Raw genomic sequence first — 10,043 nt, 5'->3', positions numbered from 1 at the left:
TTCTTACTCTTAGTGTTTACATAGATACTTACTGAGAAGTCGATAATAAACGCGTCGCGAACCGCGTTGATAATTGAAACGAAATTATCAGGAAGTTTATTTCTACGCACGCGATAAGGCAGCGTAAATATTTTTGCTTGAGAGGTCATTATACGACAGTGATATTGGAAATATATATTTTCTTGAATATTAAATTGAATACTACGTAAAATTATTAATTTCAATAACAGCTTTCATCAGATTCTTCTACTATATGAATATTTTCATCAGGTATTATACATGTGAATACTTCCACTCACATTTCTGATCAGTCTGAGTGAAAAAATATTGAAAATTGTAAGAAAAAAATAAACGATGCTGACCCTTTCATTCAATTTAATTATTAGATGTTTCTTAACGACCATGAAATTATTGGTATGCCAGTTTACGCTATGTTTAAATTTCTGGGAATTCCCCGTGAAACTGAAAATTATTAATCGCCGAGCTCGGTATCGGTGTTGCAGAGAACATTTATTTAACAACCCGATGCAATATCGACAGGGAACAATTAATTACACAGGCAATTGTGAAACTGTGTCGTTGTAATCCATGACATCCCGCACTAACGCAAATCTTTCACGAATGGCTCAGTGGTCTAGGGGTATGATTCTCGCTTTGGGTGCGAGAGGTCCCGGGTTCAAATCCCGGCTGAGCCCAATTTTTTTTCCTTTCGCCGACAATGAATTGCACAATCACCAATATCAGCTTTCGCACGATTCATAAGACTATGATTTATTTTATTAAGAATTACAATTTTCCTCTCTGAAAAACTAGCCGTACCATAACGAAATTCATTTGTATTGCAAGTGTTCCCAATTGGCATCTGTAGATAATATACGAAACTCCCGAAAATGTCACGGTAATATTTTATAAGATTCACAAAAAATCTAAATACAATAATAAATTTTTTTGATAATAATTATGTATCTTATTTCGATATATTCACTAGTAGATTAGTAATTCACCGTTCCTTTTAAGCTGAAAATATGTCGTTCAAAATACAGTGTATGTTTTTTTATTATTTAAGCATTATTCGCGTTTCGTGCGCGTTAAGTATTAAATTATTCCATGTCGTCCACTTTTTCCTCATTATTTTCGCGCTGTTGGTGATGAGAATGAACCGGTAAATGAGAACGGCAGAAAATTGAAATTTCTCGCGGTGTGGTGTTCGGATTTATCTACCGGCCGTAAAAATTTGATGCATCGGCTGATCGCGAATAACATTCGCGTCGCAAGTTTTAACGCATCATCGTGTTACGTAGTACCCGCGCTTGGGTCCCGCATTACGAGCGTCGAGCTCGTAAATCAATCCGCGCGGCAGATGCGGCAGATGCTCATTTGCATCGCTGCATTTTACTGTGCCGCGGTCGAGCAGCATCGAACGCAACTGAGTGCGTGACATTTCCAATGACTCGAGATTATTATCTTGCCAATAGAGCAGGTACAGCCCGCGACATTTCGCTGCATTGTCCCAGACATGATCTTAATTAACTCCGACGCCGTTCCATTCGCGAACACCTATCAACCACGAACAGTGAGTACAACATTCATGATATAACTTAATAAAGCTATTAAACAAACTAACATTATTGGATTAAAGGACTTTATCCAGACACATTGGAAAACATGGCATTCAACACATCTTTAATTAAATATTCCCGCGAATAGTATTTTGATTACTTTTGTTATTACCTGCTTAGAAACGGAAAATTGGAACGATCGTACTATTTAGAATTTTCTTGTCAAAATAGAAAAACGTAATTCAATTTCCGAGATGAAACGAAGGAAGCGCGATCGTGCCGCTTAGCACTTTTCAACCGATTTTTTGCAAAGAATCGGGCTACTCAAACGGTTAAGAAATTACATAGTAAGGGAAATAATAAGTATAACAAAACAAAGCAAAATTTCTATCCTTTCAACTGATAATTCAATTTATCAATACGATTTCTAAGACTTCAGCTCATTTAAACGATCAATGAAACAGTAAACTTTTGGGCTCACCCGTAAGAAATGTACTAACATCGAGCAACGTTCAGCCAGATATCGATTTCTTACGCGGAGGAGTCGATAAAACAGCAATATCGACTCTAGCCCAACGTTATTGAGACCGGCTGGCATCGTCCACCGATTATTAACCCTTCGCAGCGCCCGTTGAAGGAACCGATCGTCACGGTCGGCCGATCGTTTCGTTTAAACCGATCTGATGGAACCCGTAGCAATTTCCTGAAAATAGTATGGGGGCAGGAATTCGACGGACACGGTTCGGGCGCAGATGCGCGAGTGCACGCGTGTTCACTGCTGGAAACAAGAGAATCAAACAGCGCACGGCGCTGGGACATAGTGCAGGCCGCCGCGTGCACCTGCCGCGCGTAACGATCGTCTAATGACTCGTCGAAACCCTCCCCCCTTTATTGCTCCTATCACGGAAACTCTGGAAAATCGGGTCACTTTGACGCAGCTCGCTCTTAGAGACTGGAACAGCGGGACCTGTTCCGACGGGTTTCAGAACTTTCTTTCACGGCGAGAACAACTTTATCCCGAGGTATAATTCGCTCCTTTATAGAATCTTCCGGGGAGAAGTAATTTAGGTACTCCGAACGTTTTATTTAATCGTGAATGGCACTCTCCTCCTTCCGGGAAAGCAATTTCCTTAATATTCGAGCGATCAACTTTGTTACGTTCGAACGAACTCTGTTACTGAATCAGATTTCACTATAGAAATATAATCACCTTCCGATTGTACAAATGAAACACGAAATAGAACTGTTTCTAAACTATAATCAAAATATTAACTGCGTCTCTTTGAGTCGATTGAAAGGGTAAGCCGCGGTGGCCCATTAAACGTTACATTAAGTGCTTTCTCAACGAAACGCCAGCAAAAACGGAAAGCCCGCGGTTTCAAAAGGAATCCTGGCACAAACTGATTCCATGGTGGCTTTGTAGTTGCATTTCCCAGCGACAATAAAAGTTTCGGTCGTCTCGTAAATTGGTTCCCATCGATGACAGGCTCTCGTGTTCACGACCGGCAAATAGCCGAGGTAACGGGCCGACAACACACGACGCCCTCGTGAATTCCGCGAGCGTGTGTTCACCCCGTAAATTCAGGTAGGTAAAAAGGTGAAACCCGTGTTTGTGGGCGGCGCAGCGGAATTATTCTCACGTCATTGGCCGCGAACAGTGCGCGTAGCTCGGTCGTCGAGCTAAACCCAGAATGTAAGTCCGATCCCAAGCCGCTCGTAGATACAATGCAGGCCCGCCTCGCGACGTGAAAAGCAGCGTGCGCGAACGGACTTTCACGTTTCCCGAAAAGCAAGCCGGAGTTTTGTGCGACGTCATTGGGCAGACACTGTGCGCGGCTGGCCGGTCAACTAAAGCTGAACGACAAAATGGAGCGCGCGAGCTCGCTGCGCCGACGAACCGTGATAATTCGTTCTTTATAGAACTCGACATTATACCACGTTCCGCTGCCGGTCGCCGAATACACGAGGAAAGTGCGGACCCAGGTTCTGATTGGAAATTCACGGCGAATTATGCGCGAACTACACTCTTAGGACTCGACCGAGAACGAGCAGCTTCGAATTTTGATTAAAATCAAGTTTATTACAGAAAGCGAGGAACATAGTAATTACTACATCGGTGGATAGGAAATTCACCAATTTAGGAAAGGGATAAACACAAATGTCGCGAGGACATCTGTTTTTAGACTTTTTGCCATGTTAAACATATTGTAGATTAATGTTCTGCAATCGGATCTCTTTTTTATTTGCTTTTGAAATCTTAAAATAATCCGTCGTCTGTAATTTCAAACAATTTAACTTGCGTCAATTTTTCATGTATCACCCTGAAACTGGGTCACAGGTTGGCGAACCAACGATCAAAAAGATAATCCACGAGTAAATATTTTAATGGTGACCGAGTTTCAGCGCGTCCGGCGATTACAACCGACAGAGCGCGGAATGGGAAATAGCGTCGAAAAATTTCCAAGTAACCCGCGTTTTCCAGTCACCGTGGGACCGCCGTCACCCGTGTACCGGAGAACGTGACCATATCCGGCGAATGAAAATTCGATTGGGTCACGCTTGAGTTGAATAAATTTTGCTGGGAAATGTCAAACGCCCCTGTCACTTTCATACTGTCAGTGTCTTCCAATATTACCCAGGCAAGCGTTGTTTCGTGAGGCAGGGAATTCGTCATGGTGCTGCACGTCTGAAACTTAGTTCAAACATGAACCTCACCGCACACACTGCGTCAAACTTGCGGATGTGGTTCTGCCAATCTTATAAACATAAGGATCGCTTCCATATTAGAGCAAATTGGATATTATATTATCTTCTTTCGAAAAAGGTTCAAGATTCAGCTACAATTTAAAAAATTAACTTTCTTATGAATACAAATGTTTCAAATTTTAATCGCGATAAACACAAAATTGAGGGTTTACATCTCTACATTACGCTTTCAAGAGAAAGTAAAGGTCTGTAAACTACTCAGGATGGTATTTTAACCAAACAACAATATTTAGCTTACAGATTTATACAGAATGAATAACAAACAAAATTAGTGTATATATCAGTGTAAAATAGGTAAAAACAAAATTCATCGCAGGAGACTTTACCAAATTTCTGAATTCATTTCCAGCGCAAGTGATTAACTAGACTCTTCGACTAAACCCATAATATAACAAAATAAAGATAAGAAAAAGACTATTTCAGAAGTGACGATCGTAGTGTACGCGCGAACCAATGGCGTTCGCCGCCATTGTCCTTGCTATCGTCGAAACACGAAGCGCACAAGAGAAAGGGGAAAAGAGACGGTTTCAAGTTTCGAGTGGCCGGCATCGTGTTCTGTTGGCTCTCTGTCGTCTTGTCACTGTTCCCCTTCGACAGCCACGGGAGAGTCTGCCAAGAGCAGCAACCCCCGCCATTCTGCGGGGCTTTCAAGTGCTGTCGCGCTGACTCTTTTCAACTTTGATCGAGCGCCACTTCAGTGCGCATAAGATAAAATGAATTAACGCTCCGGAACCGGAACGCTGCGACTCACCGGCCGTCCTTCTCTCTTCCCCCAGGTGCTCTCTCGTTCCGTCTTTCTCCGATGCTGGCGAATCGCGTCTCGTCTTCTCCCTTCAGCGACGCGTTCGTTTGTTTCCGAGCGCGAGAAACCGTTGCGGTTTCCTCCCCAGTGGACTCGAGGACCGCAGTTTTTCTCGAGTGGTCGCGAGTCGTTCGGACTCATTAATACCCACTCCACGTACCCCAGGACAACGCCACGAACAGTTCCACTATTTTTGGTTAGGAACGCGAAACAGGGAAACGCGGTTACCATTTAGACGTCGTGTGAAATTGTCTCGGTGACCGTCCATACCGGCTGCAACCGAAACTACAGAGCGAAGCGAAACGACGGGGGGTGATTTCTGGCGTATGAATAAATTCAAGAGAGATTTTCTTCTTTCCTTGCTTGGTTAAACTGGCCATCTATTATACGTTTCGTAAGTCACTACTTTTTATTTTTCTCTATTAAATTGGTACTTTGAGGTAGTCAAGTTTTAATTTTAGCGTTTCATTGTTCTCCGATTATTTTACAAAATTTTCTATAATTCAGGGAGTGTGTTAGAAGACAGATTTGTTAGCAATTACACTTAGTTAAATTATATTTTTCATCATCCTATACTATTTGTTTGTTGATAAGGAACTAGCTCTTGTCCATTTGCACTGCACTATTAGCCACAGATAACACGAACACCGCAGAGACTCGCCATTGCTTCGCCGAGCCACATAAGCCATTCGAATTATAGGACCTTCAATGTGCTCCATTCAATGATAGATACCGTCGTAGAAAGCGAAGTCAAAGACGTAGTACATGGTAGCGTTGTAGGCCAGTCCAATACAAGCGACAGCATCCGTTCTGTATCCAGTCGCACGACTGAATTACGCGCGGCTCATCCCCAAATGAAGATCATCCCTTTGACTCGCTGTTGCGCTGCTATACGTAGTGTGCGAGCGTAATCGAATCGACGAAATTATTCGACACCGATGATTTCCACGGCCAATACAAATTTATTACGAATCAATCGCAATGACGGTTCACCGTAATTAATGAAACGGTCCCGTAATTGCAATTCCAATAGCGATTACGGTAATATAATCGGCGACGCGTTCCCGAGGTACAATAACCACAACGTCCTCGGGACAATGAAACTGTCAGCCTTGTGGTGCATGGTGTTTGCGAAGTTTCCATGGGAAACATCCGTGATTCTAGCGTCCGAGGTCGCTTGCCTGGCTCCATGCAGGTAATAAGATCAGTCCGTCAACGCAACGTCCCTTGGTTAGGTTTAATTCACATTCGGTGGGAGTCTCGCCAGGGCTCGCCAAGGCGAAACATGTCTAATTATCCGACTCCTCGTTAGCCGGCTGGATACGTAGCTCTGTCCCCTAAAATGGTTCAAATGTTAATGGATGTGCAGAGGATCCGGCGGCCAGTGTATTCGCATATCGCTCACGTACCCAAGGATCGGGATTGAATCCGGGAGCGTGTCGGGGGTGCGAGAACCCGGAAAATTGAATTGCAGCTCGAACACCCAGCGATGCTGCCGTCGCAGAATCATTTAGGTCGATACAGAATTTACGGATCGCAATCCGGTGCCGTACCGAGTGCTCGATCGAGATTCAGAGTTTCGATTATTAGGAGGAATACGCGGACTGTGCGTGGTTTAGTCAGATATCGGCACCGCGTCATGGAAGCTTTTTCAACAGCCGATTTTCGAGGTTATGTTTATTCAACGAGTTGGGTGGTCAATCGATCTTTTGGGCATGGATTTTCTTATTTGTTGAACTGGATAATTGTTGATTAGCATTTGTATAGATGTGCGAATCTCTTGGCAGGTTTTATGTAGATGAAAGCTAGTTTAAAAGTGAATGAATTTAAATTTTTTGACGTAACAGTCAACTGTAATACTCAATTCGATCTTGTAAGCTACATAATTTCTACGTTAATATCGTAGTTATCAAGTTGACACTATAGTTTCTGATGCAACACTGTAGTTACTAAGGCAATACTATAATTTCAAAAGAGACCGCAGGATTCGTTTCAGAGCACTACAGTTTTCATCTTTACCGAATTTGTTAATATAAGATGTATCGTCAATCCGAAGACAATTTTCAATCTACTTCTCAGTTGCGGTTCTTGCATTTGCTTCATTATTCAGCTTGCATTCGAATACAAGGGATGATGTGATGATAAAATGATTAGATTAAATGCTACTTTTCATTAAGCTTTATGGTACAACCTTTCTTGGTCCCTGGAAATCCACCTGTACGTCCACTATAATCAACCGCAACATTCTCTGCCATGTCACGCACGGTACACTGTCTAAACTGATTATTTGTTCCTCTAGGCAACTGTATTTGGTCGTGAGCGGAGATGAAAATTCACCGTACGCTCTAACGGTAACGTAATTACGACGTCGAGATATGCTCTTTCATTAGCCGACTTCGTACGTAATAAAACAAGCTCGTTTGCGGAGCAAAGTAATTGAAAGCCACAGAGTGAATCGTGCAATTCCTCGCATTATCACGCCTAAAACACGCATCTCGCAGCACTTCTGTTTTCACTTTACAAATTTTAATGTCTACGTGGCACAAACATCCGACATACTAAAAAATTCGAACAATCGAAATTTCATATACTAATGAGAATTATCCAAACTTGGAAATTTATTATATTTTATTCAACTTCCCATTAACGTATTTCAGCCCTGTAATTGAAAATCAAAACCTAGTCCGCATACAGCAAACATTCTATTATATTTCTCCCGTTCCCCATTCTCGAGCAATAAACTCATTAATAAACTATGACACACTCATCTCGAATAGCGACGATACTTTGAAGCATTTTCAGCAGGGTCCATTCGACAACGAAAATTCAAACAAAACACGACCTGAAGTGGCCGTGTATGCGTTAAGGGACCGCGAAATTTGGAGTCAAGCTCGCGCTGCAGGCCCGCTAAACGTTCTTTAAACTCAATGAACCGATCGTCAAAAGTTTCGAGCCATCCTTAACCCGGGTACGTCTCCCAGGAACCAGGGATAAGAAAGAAAGAACGAAAGAAAGGAAGTTGGCCGGAGCGCGAGGGTGACAATTTTTTGATTCGGACTTTTCCCGGAGCCGGTCATTCATCGGTTGGCTCCTGTCTAGCTACGCGACGCCCAGATGAATGAGCGTGTACCGGAGAACGGCAAACTCCAAGAGAACTTTTCGGGGTTCCAGGTGAATGGGACCCCGACGAACTCCAGGGACCGAAAAAAAGGGCAGCCGATTTTCACGTTCAGTTCGCCCGCTGCGCGAACGAAGGCAACACAAGTGTCCCATTGTCGATCGACGAGAATACGAGAGTGCCTCCTGGCATTGTCGAGCAGCTCCTTAACACCATTAACTACGTTTTACCTTAAATTTAACCCAAAGTGGGGGCCTCTTGACAAATTTCCAGGATTTACGGCATCACGGCCGATTTCTCGCCAACAATAACTCGAACGCGGCGGCTACGACTACGCGTTTTGAGATCCTCCAGCCCTCCGTGTCCTTCGTTCACCCTTCTCTCTCTTTCTCTTGCCTGCTGTCGTCATCTCATACTTTCTTCCTTCCTGCTTCCAGTTCAGTTTCTTTAATCCGTTTTAGGTTGAGCCGGATTAGGAGAATTGTTTCCTTGGTCATTCTATTGTGCGACTTTTACTTCTGATTGGAGAATTGTAACACTGACTGATACATATTTTGCATGTTGGTAACTAGTAGTTGAATCTTGTGATACTTTCTTGTAAAAATATTTGTGGTGATTTGAATTGAATTGCTTACGAATGGTGGACATTTGTTACTGCAATATTTTGTTATTTATTCATTCTTCATTTAGTCCGTATCTCGGATGAAATATAACAACAGTGATTTTCTTCGGTTTGTAAATTGTATATGACAAACAAAAAATCAATCAAAAACGAATAGAGAAAAAATGAGAATAAATGGGAGTGATGAATTGTTAGAAATGTGATAAAGAAATAAAAAAGATTACCATTGGGTGTGTATTTGTTTGATTTGTAATAAATTGATATTCTTTTCATCAACTAAAAAATGAAGCAGGGTAAGTAAATATTAGTTGAACACTCAAGAGGACAATAATAAATGCTATGAATAATTCAAAGTAATCGACGATAGGCTCATATAAACTGCATGCTTCAAACCATACCACTTTGATTTCGGTTTTTTTAATCGACCCCTCGCGTTACACAACGTGCACGAGTCACTCGAATTTTTCGTTTCGTGTTTTCTGTCGTTGTCGGTGACGCATTCGTGGAATATCATGTCCAAAAGGAAAACGTGTATTTATCCGCAGGAATTTGCGTGCACTAAATTTCCGATACCAACGTAAATAAACACAGCGTCGTCCTCTCGTAGTACTTTTCACGTATGAATGACCCAAAACGAAAACATAAAACCTGAACAAACTGAGATAACAAACAACCTACAGAAATCAATGATCACATGGTTACTGCAATGATATATCATCGATCGTCTCATTCGTTACGAGACTACAGCCAGAAGACTCTCCAAATGCAAATAATAACATATTTACCAACCAACCCAACCTACAATTTATCCTGAATTTCCTGTCAAACCACGAATTAATTAATATTTACGCAAGTGTAATATTATATTGTTGTTGAATCATGAAACTGTTTACAACTGATGATACTATTGAATCTAGATAACATTTCCTGGACCTTCGACAATGCGTACAGAGAACTTTTAATCGCACAAATAAACCATAACACAGCCTTGAATATATAAAAGATCCATTTTATTTATCTGTAACTTATATTAAAAATATACAGCCTTTTGGTTCCGATACTGCTATCTCAATCGTACAAAAATATATCTATAATACAATATTTACAAAGCCCAGAGCAACGTATTTACATCGAAATGCAAGTGTGTCAAGGATTGTAAACAATCCTGTTTGTTCT

The 10,043-nt window shown here is 41.8% G+C and overlaps 1 non-coding gene across 1 annotated transcript; it reads left to right on the top strand.

Moving 5' to 3' along the window:
- Positions 1-623: 623 nt before the first annotated feature.
- On the top strand, positions 624-695 carry TRNAP-UGG (transfer RNA proline (anticodon UGG)). Its single transcript has one exon. It is a non-coding gene; the product is annotated as a tRNA-Pro (tRNA).
- The last annotated feature ends 9,348 nt before the right edge of the window (positions 696-10,043 follow it).

The sequence above is a fragment of the Nomia melanderi genome, chromosome 6, assembly GCF_051020985.1.
Source record: "Nomia melanderi isolate GNS246 chromosome 6, iyNomMela1, whole genome shotgun sequence".
NCBI classification, from domain to species: domain Eukaryota; kingdom Metazoa; phylum Arthropoda; class Insecta; order Hymenoptera; family Halictidae; genus Nomia; species Nomia melanderi.
The sequence above is the reverse complement of the archived record's forward strand: the minus strand, read 5'-3'. Positions and strand labels throughout refer to the sequence as shown.